At 39.9% G+C, this 13,314-nt stretch overlaps 1 protein-coding gene across 11 annotated transcripts in view; it reads right to left on the bottom strand.

Moving 5' to 3' along the window:
* LOC140740196 (EVI5-like protein) overlaps positions 1 to 13,314 on the bottom strand; it is a 258,676-nt gene that overhangs the window by 46,466 nt on the left and 198,896 nt on the right. The window lies entirely within an intron of this gene.

The raw sequence follows: 13,314 nt of genomic DNA, 5'->3' as shown, positions 1-13,314 counted from the left end.
AAAACCTGACATATTCTTGTTCAGTTAGTTGTGCAAAGCAAGCGATTGATTTGCCTGACGGATGCCAGATTCCTGAAAATAGAGGCACTGATCTGAGTTCTGTCATGACAGGTAAACAGGAGAAAAGATTCAATCTCCTTGGAAAAAGTGCAACCTTCTCACCATCTCCTGGAAATCACTCAGTGTGGACATGGAGCATGTGAGACTGAGATTAAGCCTATGTATTGGGAGCAGATAGGCGGCCAGGATAAATGACAAAAGTTGCACCCCATGTTCCAAACTACCCATCTGCCAGCATCTCCTGTACCGCCTTCAAGTCTGATATTGGCCTCACCACTTACATCAGAATGGAATGGCAGTCATCAGTCCCAAAAAGGCCTCCTACAAAGACCAAGAGATACCATAATGCAAACAGTGATGGTGCTATCTGAAAGGCAGCAGTGAATGTGTGTCCATTGCAAATGATTTGGAGAAGATGTGAATAGCAAGAGATGGATGAAACAGAGAGAATGCAAATTCCAATGAATGAAAACTAGAGAAGTTTCAATTTCAGATTTCCAGCATCTACACTTGACCATGTCTGGAAAAGGTACGGTAGCAACCCAATTCTAAATTTTGAAGCAGTAAATATACAAGTAGTAAAATGCCAAATGAAATAAAGTACATTTAAAAGCAATAAATAAGTAAATCTAGAGACAACAATCAAGTTTGGTGCTTTCAGTAGAGTCAGTTTTTCCATCTAGCACTTCTTATCTGACACACATCACTGTTGAATATGTTGCTATTCTCGTAGCTCTTGACTATAAGAGTAAACCTTCACATTAACCAATAACTAACTAAGCTCTAATCTGCTAAAATTTTGCCCCTTCTCTACCCTGGATAAATTGCTTAGAGATAAAAAGTTGCAGCTGTAACGCCTTTAGGGTGCAAGGTTCACATTAGATTGCCATCTCTCACTTCAGCATTAATGCGTTTGTATCCTTCAGCAAATCACCACACAAACAGATTTTAACCAAAGTATCAACAGCTTTCTGCCTCTTTAAATAAAGACTACAAAAACTGTGAAAATACACAAATGTTTGCCTTTAAAAATAATCTTGACTATTTTTCAAAGTAGTAATGCTCATATTGTTAAAATTAAACTATTATTTTATTGAGTTCTACTGGTTTTTAGCTACAAAATCAGAAAAAAGCCTCATTAACTCAGTTGACTGTTTATTAACAGTTTACCAATAATTTTTTTGTTTATAAACATGTAAAGGAGGTGATTCTTTTCCCTATCTCTATACTAAGTCTTTAACAAATTTAAGCAAATTTGCCTGGAAATCTAATTGCATTAATATCTTCCTTATAAAATCCTTTTACCAACTGAAGCTAACAGTTCCAGGGAATTTTGAAGTGGAAAATATAAAAGGCCAATGATTGTTGCTGCAAGTTGTCCTTGTGACCAGAAGCAACTTCTGAATTGAGGGCCACATTTCTTTTAGACCTTTAACGGGGAATTTTAACCATGTTGCTCTGGGCGCCCTTGACATTGATTTATATCTGCAGATAACGGAAATACTTATCAACATCCTTATCACACTCCTACCTTTAATCTACTCCGCTAACAGCTCCACTTCAGTTTTTCTCCCAGAGTCTTCCTGACCCTTGATCTACGTCTCCAGATGTAGGTAACCTCTGGCCTCCAATTCCATCATATCACCTCCACCTTCCTTAATTATGCTGAAAATCAGCCCAATCCATCTTTTTACAATGACTGCCACATTACTGTGTCCAGGTCTTATTAATGAACTAAATTGATGTAGTGAGCAAATATGTTGCATTTTTCTGTTGCAAAAAAAAAAGGTGGATTCCAGTGAATTTGGCCATTAGGCCAGCCACTTATTTGGGACAACTCCTAAAGAGCAAAAAACTAATCAAGAAAATTGCCAGGATTCCCTTTGTTTATTTGGGACATTGGCGTTGCTTAATTGGAGCAGAAGACTATTGCAGAACAGTTTCTAACAAGCTTCAACCATGTGCACTTGTGTGCCCATTAGACAATACATGGTACTTAGAGCAAACAGGTTTTAAATAGTGTCACTTGCATGTATTTTGTGTTCAAAAAGCAGTGAGACTTGTCCTTGATAGATGGTAAGAAATAAGCAGTAAGACAATTCAGAATCAAGAGAAAATCTGCAGATGCTGGATTTCAAAGAATTACACACAAAATGCTGTAGGAACTAGCAGACCAGGCAGCATCAATGGACAGGAGTCAACAGTTGATGGCTTGGGCTGAAACCCTTCAGTCAGGACTGGAGAAAGAAATGAGGTCAGAGTAAGAATGTGATGGGAAGGGAGGAGGATATACAAGGTAGTAGGTGATAGGTAAAACCTGGGGAGGGGGAGGAGTGAAGTAAAGAGCTGTGAAGTTGATGGGTGAAAGAGATAAAGGGCTGGAGAAGGGGAAATCTGATAGAAGACAGAAGGCCACAGAAGAAAGGGAAGGGAGAGAAGCACCACTGGGAGGTGATGGGCAGGTAAGGAGACAAAGTGAGAGAGAAAAATAGGAATGGAGAATGGGGAAGTGGGGGGCAATTACTGGAAGCTCGAGAAATCGATACTCATGCCATCAGGTTAGAGGCTACTGAGACAGAATACAAGGTGCTACTCCTCCAACCTGAGTTTGACCTCCTTGCAGCCGTAGAAGAGGCTGACATGGACTGACATGTAAGAATGGGAATGGTAAGTAGAACTGAAATGTGTGGCCACCAGGAGATCCTGCTTTTACTGGCGGACACAGCGTAGATGCTCGATGAAGAATCTGAAGGTATTACCCATTGTCTTTCGTGTTACGATGGGTTGGAGGATACAATTATTGAAAGCAGACCAATATTTGTACAAGGTGTCTGCACTGATTTTGCTCATTTCAAAGGTTCATTTATTATCAAAGTATGTATGCAATATACAACTCTGAGTTTCTTCTTCTCCAGATAGCCGCGAAACAAAAAAAAACATGGAAGTTAAGTTCAAAGAGAATCAGAAAACCCAGAGCCCCACACAAAAAAATAGAATGCCAACATGGTCATCAACCTCTCCCAAATCCCCTCTGCGGCATGAAGTGGAACAAGAACATTGGCACCCAAACCTCCCCCTCACTCCACAAAAACACAACAAAAACATCATCCCCCAAACCTCCCACCCCTGCACAAAAGCACAATGAGAACGTTGACCCTCAAATCCACCTCCACAAAAAAACTAACAAAAGTGCAACAAGAACATCAACCCCTAACTCAGCCCTACCACAGAAAAAAAACGAGAAAGAACGGAATATAAACCCATAAGACTGAAAAAGTCTGTAGTCCAAATCTGTAAACACAGAGCCTTGATAACATCCTCCAACACTATGAATTTTCAGTCAATCAATAGAAAATGGCACTGTAGACTGGATGAATTCCTCTATCGAAAATAATTAGGAACTTATCGTCAGTTTTGTAGTAATGTAATTGCATTTGTACAGTTCTAATTTGTTCTGTAATTCATTCAAATGCATAACTTGTTATTCAGTTTGCCTTTCTTTAATACCTTTTTAACTATTACCATGAAACTTGCTACTTGGAGCAGCTGTTTAATTGGGCCAAAACGTACGTGTCCCTTTGTGTCTCAATTAACTGAAATCCACTGTATTTTGCTCTTACACGTAATTCTAAGCTTTTCTGCTTTTTGCTATTCATGACAAAGTTACTGGGGATAATATAAAGATCTACAAATGACAATATATCTACATAGAGAAGAGTGAGAAAGATGGTCACAGACTGTAGGAGAATAGAGCAGGATTGGTGGAATGAAATAACTACAGAAAACTGTATTGGAATACAATATAAGAATGAGAAAAGAGAACATATTACCTGATGAAGGTGTTACAAAAGGTCCACTGGAATTAGCTATGCAGCAGCAGTGCACGTGGAACAGTGTTGCATTGGCAAAGAACTTCAAGCAGGAAGAAAGACACCCACATGTTAAAATGATCTCAAGTGGTTAGTTACCCTCAGATTTTGTATTACAATGGTCTGTAGTATGGCCAAACATCAGGGACGGTGTATTTTATACAGGATTATGTCATATATATAGTTCTCCATCAGACATTAGTCAGAATTTCCCCAAGCTGAATCACATGTTCTTAAATATCATTAAAGTTCAAGCTCCTCTTGGTGATCTGACAAAGGATTCATAATGACTAAGTCATTGGCTGTGGATGATTACATGGTTTGGTTCTTTTATGAGGTAGGGAAGCAGAGTGGGGCAGAGCAGGAATGTTAGAGGGGATTTGATCGAGCCTCCCATTTGGGATAACTGAATATGTTACAGCATGAGGGAGAAGTTATACTGCAGCCCAGTGTCTACATAAAGTAAGCACAAACAAAATGTACAGTCTGAGAACAGAACTAAAACTCTGACAAGTCAAATATCCACTGAAGTCAGCAATTCCAACCCCCCCCCCAACAACAATAACAGTGGCTATTTAATGCTTTTTCTTCTGAATTAGGCTGGTGGGGAGGTGTTAGACATTTTTTTCTTCTGACTATAATCTTTAAAATAAATGCTGTTTCTTTATGTAAGCTTCATCTTGTAGCTCTGTTCAATTTCAGCACATAACCTCACCAGAATCTCCAAAGGCTCCATTCATTGCAGATTTTAGTGCAGGGCGCAGATGAATCAAATATTTGAAAATGTTTATAGTTCTAGAATTAAATGCATTGTCAGCTCCTATAATTAAACACATTGATAACAGTTGTTTCATTAAGAACCATACAAACAAATTCCTTACTGACAATTGAACTTGCAATAGTCAATGCCCTAAATGTGTACTGATGTGTATTCGCTCCTACAATATTCAAAAAATTAAAAATATTGATATCACAATGATAGAAGCTGGCTGCATTAAATCAACAGGCTTATGAAAGCTCACACTTTAATGAAGCAAAATATCATTGTTTAAGAATGCCTGATGACTCCAAAAGCAGAGTGGATCAATAAACAAAGAAAATATTTGAAATAGAAGAAAGCTGGATCCTTGAAGTTGATTGAATATCTAAAGGGCAAAGATCCTCAGAAAGCACTTCAATGCAGGCAGCTAAACCAACACCTGTTCCAATCAAATTATTAACCCGTACAAAAGCTGGATGAACTTAACGGGTCGGGCAGCATCCGTTGAAATGAGCAGTCATTGTTCCAGCCTGAAATGTTGACTGCTCATTTCAATGGATGCTGCCCGACCTGCTGAGTTCATCTACCTATTGTACATGTTGATTTGACCACAGCATCTGCAGTGTACTTTGTGTAAATTATTAACCCAACCCAATCTCCCTCTGATTCTTTTCCCTCTGTTAGGGTTTGCTTGTCCTAATGTTCTTTGTGAATTTATGTTATTAAGGGTGGTGAATTGAAAATCCAATATGATACCAAACAATGTCAATTTGCATTTTGTGAAAGTAGGCATCAGCTATAAACTTTGGAGATCGATTTATTTTCTGGTCTCTTCTTCAGCCAAAGGGATCCATCAGTTGGGACTTAGCAAGTACATTAAGGTCAAGGGAACACACAGAGGTTGCTAGATAGTACAAGAGAATGGCTAAGTCTGCCCAGGCAGCATAAGGGCAATATTCAATATTTACAATGTTTTTCTGTCTTAATCTTTGCCAGATTAAAATGATTGCTTAGCACACTGTTTACTTAAAGAACAAATTCCGCTATGTCACTAGATAGCAAAGGTTGCTGCTGGAATATAGGAGAGGAAATTTCTAAAGTGCCTAGAGCAGCTCATGTTTGAGCCCAGTTGAGGGTCAGCTAGGGAATGGATGTTGTGTAATGAACCAGAATTGATTAGAGAGTTTAAGGTAAAGGGACCCTTAGGAACAAGTGATCTTAATATAATCAAATCACACTGAAATTTGAGGAGAAGCTAAAGTCAGATGTATCTCTGTTACAGTGAAGTAAAGGGAATTACAGAGGCATGAGAGAGGAATTGGCCAAAAATGATTGGAAAAGAACGCTTCAAGCTGGAGAAGAAAAGAGAAAATAAGTTGATCTCCAAATTTCATAGTCGATACCTATTTCACAATTGATGTTGTTGGGTATCGCATTGGATTTTCAATCCACCACTCTAAATGACATGGATTCACAAAGAACATAGCATTAAGAAGGTAAAGATGGAATATGAAAGCAAGCTAGTCAATAATATTAAAGAGGATACCAGATGTTTCTTCAGATATATGAAGACTAAAAGACAGGTGAGAGTGAATAACAGACCACTGGAAAACAATGCTGGAGAAGTTGCAATGGGGGACAGGGAAATGGCGGATGAACTGAATAAGTATTTTGCATCAGTCTTCACTGTGGAAGACACTAGCAGTATGGTGGAAGTTCCAGGTGTCAAGCGTCATGAAGTGTGTGAAGTTACTATAACTAGAGAGAAGGTAATTGGGAAACTGAAAGGTGTGAAAGTAAATAGGTCACCTGGGCCAGATGGTGTACAGCCCAGAGTTCTGAAAGAGGTGGCTAAAGAGATCATGGAGGCATTAGTAATGATCTTTCAAGAATCAGTAGATTCTGAAATGGTCCTGGAAAACTGGGAAATTACAAATGTCACTCCAAGAAGGGAGAGAGGCAGAAGAAAAGAAACTATAGGTCAGTTAGTCTGACGCCAGTGGATGGGAAGATGTTGGACTTGACTATTAAGGATGAGACCTTAGGGTACTTGGAGGCACTTGATAAAATAGCCTGTAGCCAGCATGGTTTCCTCAAGGGAAAATCCTGCCCTTCAAATTTGTTGGAATTCTTTGAAGAAATAATAAGGAGGATAGACAAAGGAGAATTGGTTAATGTTGTGTACTTAGATTTTCAGAAGGCCTTTGACAAGGTGCCTACTTAACTAGATATGCACCTATGGTATTACAGGAATGACTCAAGCATTGATAAAGCAGTGGCTGATTGGCAGGAGACAAAGAGTGGAAATAAATTGAGCCTTTTCTGGCTGGCTGCCGGTGACTAGCAGTGCTCCACAGGGGTCTGTGTTGGGACACAGTATTTTTACATTATATGTCAATGATTTAGATGATGGAATTGATGGTTTTGTTACAACATTTGCAGACAATGTGAAGGTAGATGGAGGGGCAGGTAGTTTTCAGGAGGAAGAGAGGCTACAGAAGGACTTAGATTAGGAGAATGGGCAAAGAAATGGCATATAGAATACAGTGTTGGGAAGTGTATGATCATGTACTTTGGTAGAAGAAATGGAAAGGTTGATTATTTTCTAAATGGAGAGAAAATACAAAAAACTGAGGTGTAAAGGGACCTGGGAGTCCTTGTGGACGAATCCCTAAAGGTTAATTTGCAGGTTGAGTCTGTGGTGAGGTAGGCAAATGCAATGTTAGCATTCATTTCAAGAAGAATAGAATTTAAAAACAAGGATGTCATGTTGAGACTTTATAAAACACTGCTGAGGATTCACTTGGAGTATTGTGAGCAGTTTTGGGCCCCTCAGAATGGATGTGATGAACCTGGATAGGGTACAAAGGAGGTTCACGAAAATAACTCTAGGATTGAATGGTTTGACATATGAAGAGTGTTTGATGGCTCTGGGCCTGTATTCACTGGAATTGAGAAGAATGAGGCATGACCTCATTGAAACCCATTGAATAGTGAAAGGCCTTGATAAAGTGACGTGGAAAGGATGTTTCCTCTGGTGGGAGTGTCTAAGACCAGAAGACACACCCTCAGAACAGAGCAGCATCTTTTTAGAATGGAGATGAGGGGGAATTTCTTTAGCCAGAGAGTGGTAAATCTGTGGAATTCTCTGCCACAGGCAGTTGTGGAGGCCAAGTCTTTATTTATAGTTAAGGCAGAGACTGACAGATTGATTGGTCAGGCCATGGAGGGATATGGGGAGAAGGCAGGAGATTAGAGCTGAGAGGAAAATTGGATCAGCCATGATGAAATGGCAGAGCAGGCACAATAGGCCAAATAGCCTAACTCAGCTCCTGTATCTTATTGTCTAAAGCACTTCTACGACCTTTAACACATCATTTAATTGACCTTTCCTTGGACACCAGTTGCAACACCTATTCTGATTAATGAACTACGCTGGGATTAGGTGATGGAATTTCTAAACCATCTCAGATGATTAAGAGGAAACAGCTGATCAATAGTCAATTTTCAATACATGCATCTTCAATTATAGAAACGGGGGTACTTGTGTCAACTACTAGTTCTGTCAGCATTTATATGTATTTAAGCCTCTTCATCTAACACTCTTGGCCACATTCTTCTAGCTTTTAATCCTTCTGAGTATATTTAGTTTTCTATTAAATGCAGTTTGAGCAGAAGGGAAATGGTATTTCACGCATTTCCTGTCACTGACCAACTAGCACGTGATTCACACTAGCGCAAATCATATCATACAGTAAATGCAATTTGATCATGAACACTTTGTGACTCTTCTACATATCAGTAGCACTCAGAATTATTAGGTAATGTGCAAGGGGTTACACTTGAACTCAAAGGGAGACAATTATTCTTGCAGACAGGTTTGCCAGAGTCGTTCAGGAAGGTTTAAGCTAGTTTGGGAGGCAGAAGGGAACTGGAAAGACAAGGCTGAGGATTGGTAGTTAGTTTACACATGGAAGCAATGTGTATTGAAACTGCTAGCATGGAGAGGCTGATGACAGGACAAGACTGCAGTTAACGGGATGAGTGGCAATATAAAAGGGGATCAAAATCAAAAATGTAGACAAATACAGGATGAAGGTGTTATATTTGAATGCACACAGTATACAAAATAAGATAGGTGAACTTGCAGCACAGTAACAGATAGGTATGTATGAAGTTGTGAGCATCACTGAACCACGGCAGAAAGACGATTAAGGCTGGGAGCTTAACGTCCAAGGATAAAGATTGTATTAAAAGGGCAGGCAGGTAGGCAGATGGAGTGGGTGGCTCTGTCGGTAAAAGATAAAACAGAATCTTTGGAAAGAGGTGACATAGAATTATTGCAAGTTGAGCTAACAAAATGCAAGGTGAAAATAATCTTACAGATAGGAGTTATACGGGGGGGGGGGTGATTGATAAGTTTGTGGCCTAAGGTAGGAGTCAATTTTAGAAAACCTAGCACATTGATTTCTCCTACATTTACACACTTAGTCCAGCGGTCGTGGAGCATACAGATCCCTTCTTTGTAGAAGTTGGTGTCTTGGACCTCCAGAAGTGGTCCACAGCAGGGATGATTGATAAGTTTGTGGCCTAGGTAGAAGGAGATGAGTTATACAGCTCTTGCTACATGCACGTGCAGTTCAACTCTGAGTGATTATGCAGAAAGTTTGAAGTTAGTAACTCATCTCCTTCAACCTTAGGCCACGAACTGTGGACCACTTTCTGGAGGTCCAAGACGCCAACTTCTACAAAGAAGGGATCTGTATGCTCCACGACCGCTGGACTAAGTGTGTAAATGTAGGAGGGGACTATGTTGAAAAATAAATGTGCTAGATTTTCTAAAATTGACTCCTTCTACCTTAGGCCAGGAACTTATCAATCACCCCTCGTATACAGACCACCATACAGTGGTAAACATGTAGTCTACAAACTACAAAAGGAGATAGAAAATGCATGTCAAAAGGGCAATGTTATGCTTGAGGGATTTCAATATACAGGTAGCTTGGGTAAAATCAGGTTGGTGCTGGATCCTAAGAGAGGGAATTTGTAAAACGCCTACGAGATGGCTTTTTAGAGCAGCTCATGGTAGAGGCCATGAGGGAATTAGCTATTCTGGATTGGGTGTTGTGCAATGAACTGGAATTGAATCGAGAGCTTAAGGTAAAGGAACCCTTAGGGACATGTGATCATAATATGATAGAATTCACCTTGCAACTTAAGAAAGAGAAGTTAAACTCAGACGTATCAATATTATAGTGAAATAAAAGGAATTACAGAGACATGAGAGAGGAAATGGTCAAAATTGATAAGAAGTAAACAATAGCAGAGATGAAGGCAGAGCCGCAATGGTTGGAGTTTCTGGCATAAGTTCAGAAGATGCAGGATATATATGGAGGAAGAAGTATTCTAAAGGTAGGATGATGCAACCGTGGCTGACAAGAGAAGTCAAAGCCAACATAAAAACCAAAGAGAGGGTATATAATAGAGCAAAAATTAGCAGGAAGTTAGAGGATTGGGAAACTTAAAAACCAACAGAAGGCAACTAAAAAGTCATAAAGAAGGAAAAGTTGGAATACGTAGGTAAGCTAGTCAATAATATTAAAGAGGATGCTGAAAGTTTCATCAATGTATAAAGTATAAGAGAGGCAAAAGTTGATATCAGACACCTGGAAAATGATGCTGCAGCGGTAGTAATGGTGTCAAGGAAATAGCAGACGAACTGAGTAAGTATTTTGCATCAGTCTTCACTGTGGAGGACTCTAGCAGTCTGTTGCAAGTTCGAGAGTGTCAGGGGGTAGAAGTGAGTGAGGTTGCCAATCTAGGGTGAAGGTTCCTGAGATACAGTAAGGTTAGAAGGTAGGTGACACCTGGACCAGTTGGTCTATACCCAGGGTTCTGAAAGGGGTGGCTGAAGAGATTGTGGAGGCATTAGTAATGACCTTTCAAGAAGCAATGGATTCTGGTATGGTTCCAGAGGACTGAAAATATTGCAAATGTCATTCCACTTTTCAAGAGGGAGAGAGAGGCAGAAGAAATTATAGGCCAGTTAGTCTGACCTCAGTGGTTGAGAAGATGTTGGGAGTCGATTGTTAAGGATGTGGTTTTGGGGTACTTATATGTTGGAATTCTTTGAAAAAATAACAAGTAGAATATACAAAGGAGAATCAGTGGATGTTGTGTACTTGGAATTTCATAAAGGGTCTGACAAGATGCCATAAATGAGGTTGCTTAAAAAAATTAAGGGCCCATGGTATAACAGGAAAGATCCAAACATGGATAAAGCAGTGGCTGATGGGCAGGAGGGTAAGGGTGGGAATTAAGAAGAGGGACGCCTCACGTCTTAATAAGCTGGTAAGGAAGGCGGGCTCTGTCGTGGGCAAAGTGCTGGAGAGTTTAACATCGGTAGCTGAGCGAAGGGCGCTGAGTAGGCTACGGTCAATTATGGAAAACTCTGAACATCCTCTACATAGCACCATCCAGAGACAGAGAAGCAGTTTCAGCGACAGGTTACTATCGATGCAATGCTCCTCAGACAGGATGAAGCGGTCAATACTCCCCAATGCCATTAGGCTTTACAATTCTACCGCCAGGACTTAAGAACTTTTTAAAAGCTATTATTAATGCTTTTTGAGATAGTGATTTAGATGAATATCATATTTTTTACTGAGTTAAGTATTGTATGTAATTAGTTTTGCTACAACAAGTGTATGGGACATTGGAAAAAAAAAGTTGAATTTCCCCATGGGGATGAATAAAGTATCTATCTATCTATCTAGGTAGCCTTTTCTGGTTGATTGTGTTAGGACCACTCCTTTCTGTATGATTTGGATGACGGAATTGATAGTTTTGTGGCCAAGTTTGCAGACGATACAAAGACAGGTGGAGTGTCAGGTAGTGTTGGAGAAGCAGAGAGGCTATAGAAGGTCTTCGACAGATTAGAAGAGTGGGCTAAGAAGTGACAGTTGGAAAACAGAGTCGGGAAGTGCATGTTTATGCACTTTGGTAGAAGAAATAAAAGCGTAGATTATTTTCCAAATGGAGAGAAAATTCAAACATTGAGGTGCAAAGGGACTTGGGAGTTGTGTAGGATTCGCTAAAGGTTGATTTGCAGGTTGAGTCACTGGTGAGGTCACGTTCATTTTCAGAGGACTAGAATCTAAAAGCAAGGATGTAGTTGAAACTTTACAAGGCACTGGCCAGGCTCATGGAGTACTTTGAGGAGGTTTGGGCCCTTTGTCGAAGAAAGGAAGTGCTAACACTGGAGCAGGTTTAAAGGATGTTCGCAAAAATAATTCTGGGGATGAAAGGCTTATCATAAGTGGAGCTTTTGATGGCTCTGGGCCTGTGTTCATTGGAATTCAGAAGAATGAAGGGAGCTCTCATTGAAACCTATTGAATGTTGAAAGGCCTTGATAGAGTGGATGTGGAAAGGATATTTTCTATGGTGGGGGAGTATAAGACCAGAGGACACAGCCTCAAAATAGAGGGACTTTCATTTAGAATGGAGATGAAGAGGAATTTCTTTAGCCAGAACGTGGTGAATATGTGGAATTCGTTGCCACAGGTGGCCATGGATGCCAAGTCATTGGGTATATTTAAGGCGGAGGTTGATAGTTTCTTGAATAGACGGCATGAAGGGATACAGGGAGAAGGCAGGAGATTAGGACTGAGTGGCAAATGCATCAGCCATGATGAAATGGCAGAGCAGACTCAATAAGCCGAATGGCCTAATTCTGCTCCTATATTTTATGGTCTAAATTATGGGTTTAAAGGGAACATGGTGAGCAGAAAGCCAGAAAGAAAGAGATATGCACATTAATCCTAGGGTTGTGATACAAAATATAGTGTCACATTTTCTTTTAATACCATATAGTGAGCCTTTGGAATTTTCTATGCAAGGTGTTACCACCATTAAAGATTAGCTTTATTTATCACTTCTATTTCTCAGTTACATGCTGCCCTTTGATGACAATGAGCGAAAGCACACCAAGTTTCAACCTGGCATAGTCAAATCAGGTATGCTGAAACTTCCTCCCATTAAGTAAGAGGGAACTGGTTCTTCATCATTCTTGACATAAGCTTAGCCACACATTTATAATCTGGATAATGCGTTTGACACTGAAACAAATGTTGAACAATTATTACCTTCACTCTATACCTGTATCACTGCCCAACTCTGGCTCTGCCCACAACCATGAGTTCTCTACACAAGTCTTTGTTCATCCAAAGCAAACTGTTGTGATCAACTCACTCCCGCACTTGTTCGTGCATTACACCTAGGGTTGCTGACTTATAGTTTTCACGTTTTCAGATTTTTCCATATCTCTGTAACACCTTTCAACGCATTATTAACTTGAAGCTTGTACATTCCTCCCATTAGAGACTCCTGTGCAACCCCAGTTTAAATGGCTCATCATAAGCAGCTTTGCCTTTGTAGCTCAACATCAAAAACGCTTTCCGGCCATTGTCTTATTTTTAACTGTAAAACACTAAGAGGCACAACATAAACATTCATTACATTTGAGGTGCTCCATAAGAGTGATTAATACTCGCATCTGACGAGTTGCTCCAATCGTCATGGTACAATCTTTGATGATTAATTCAACTAAAATATTCCCTATACTT

Source organism: Hemitrygon akajei, chromosome 16, assembly GCF_048418815.1.
Source record: "Hemitrygon akajei chromosome 16, sHemAka1.3, whole genome shotgun sequence".
NCBI classification, from domain to species: domain Eukaryota; kingdom Metazoa; phylum Chordata; class Chondrichthyes; order Myliobatiformes; family Dasyatidae; genus Hemitrygon; species Hemitrygon akajei.
Note: the sequence above shows the minus strand (reverse complement) of the source record. Positions and strands in the feature narration are given on the sequence as shown.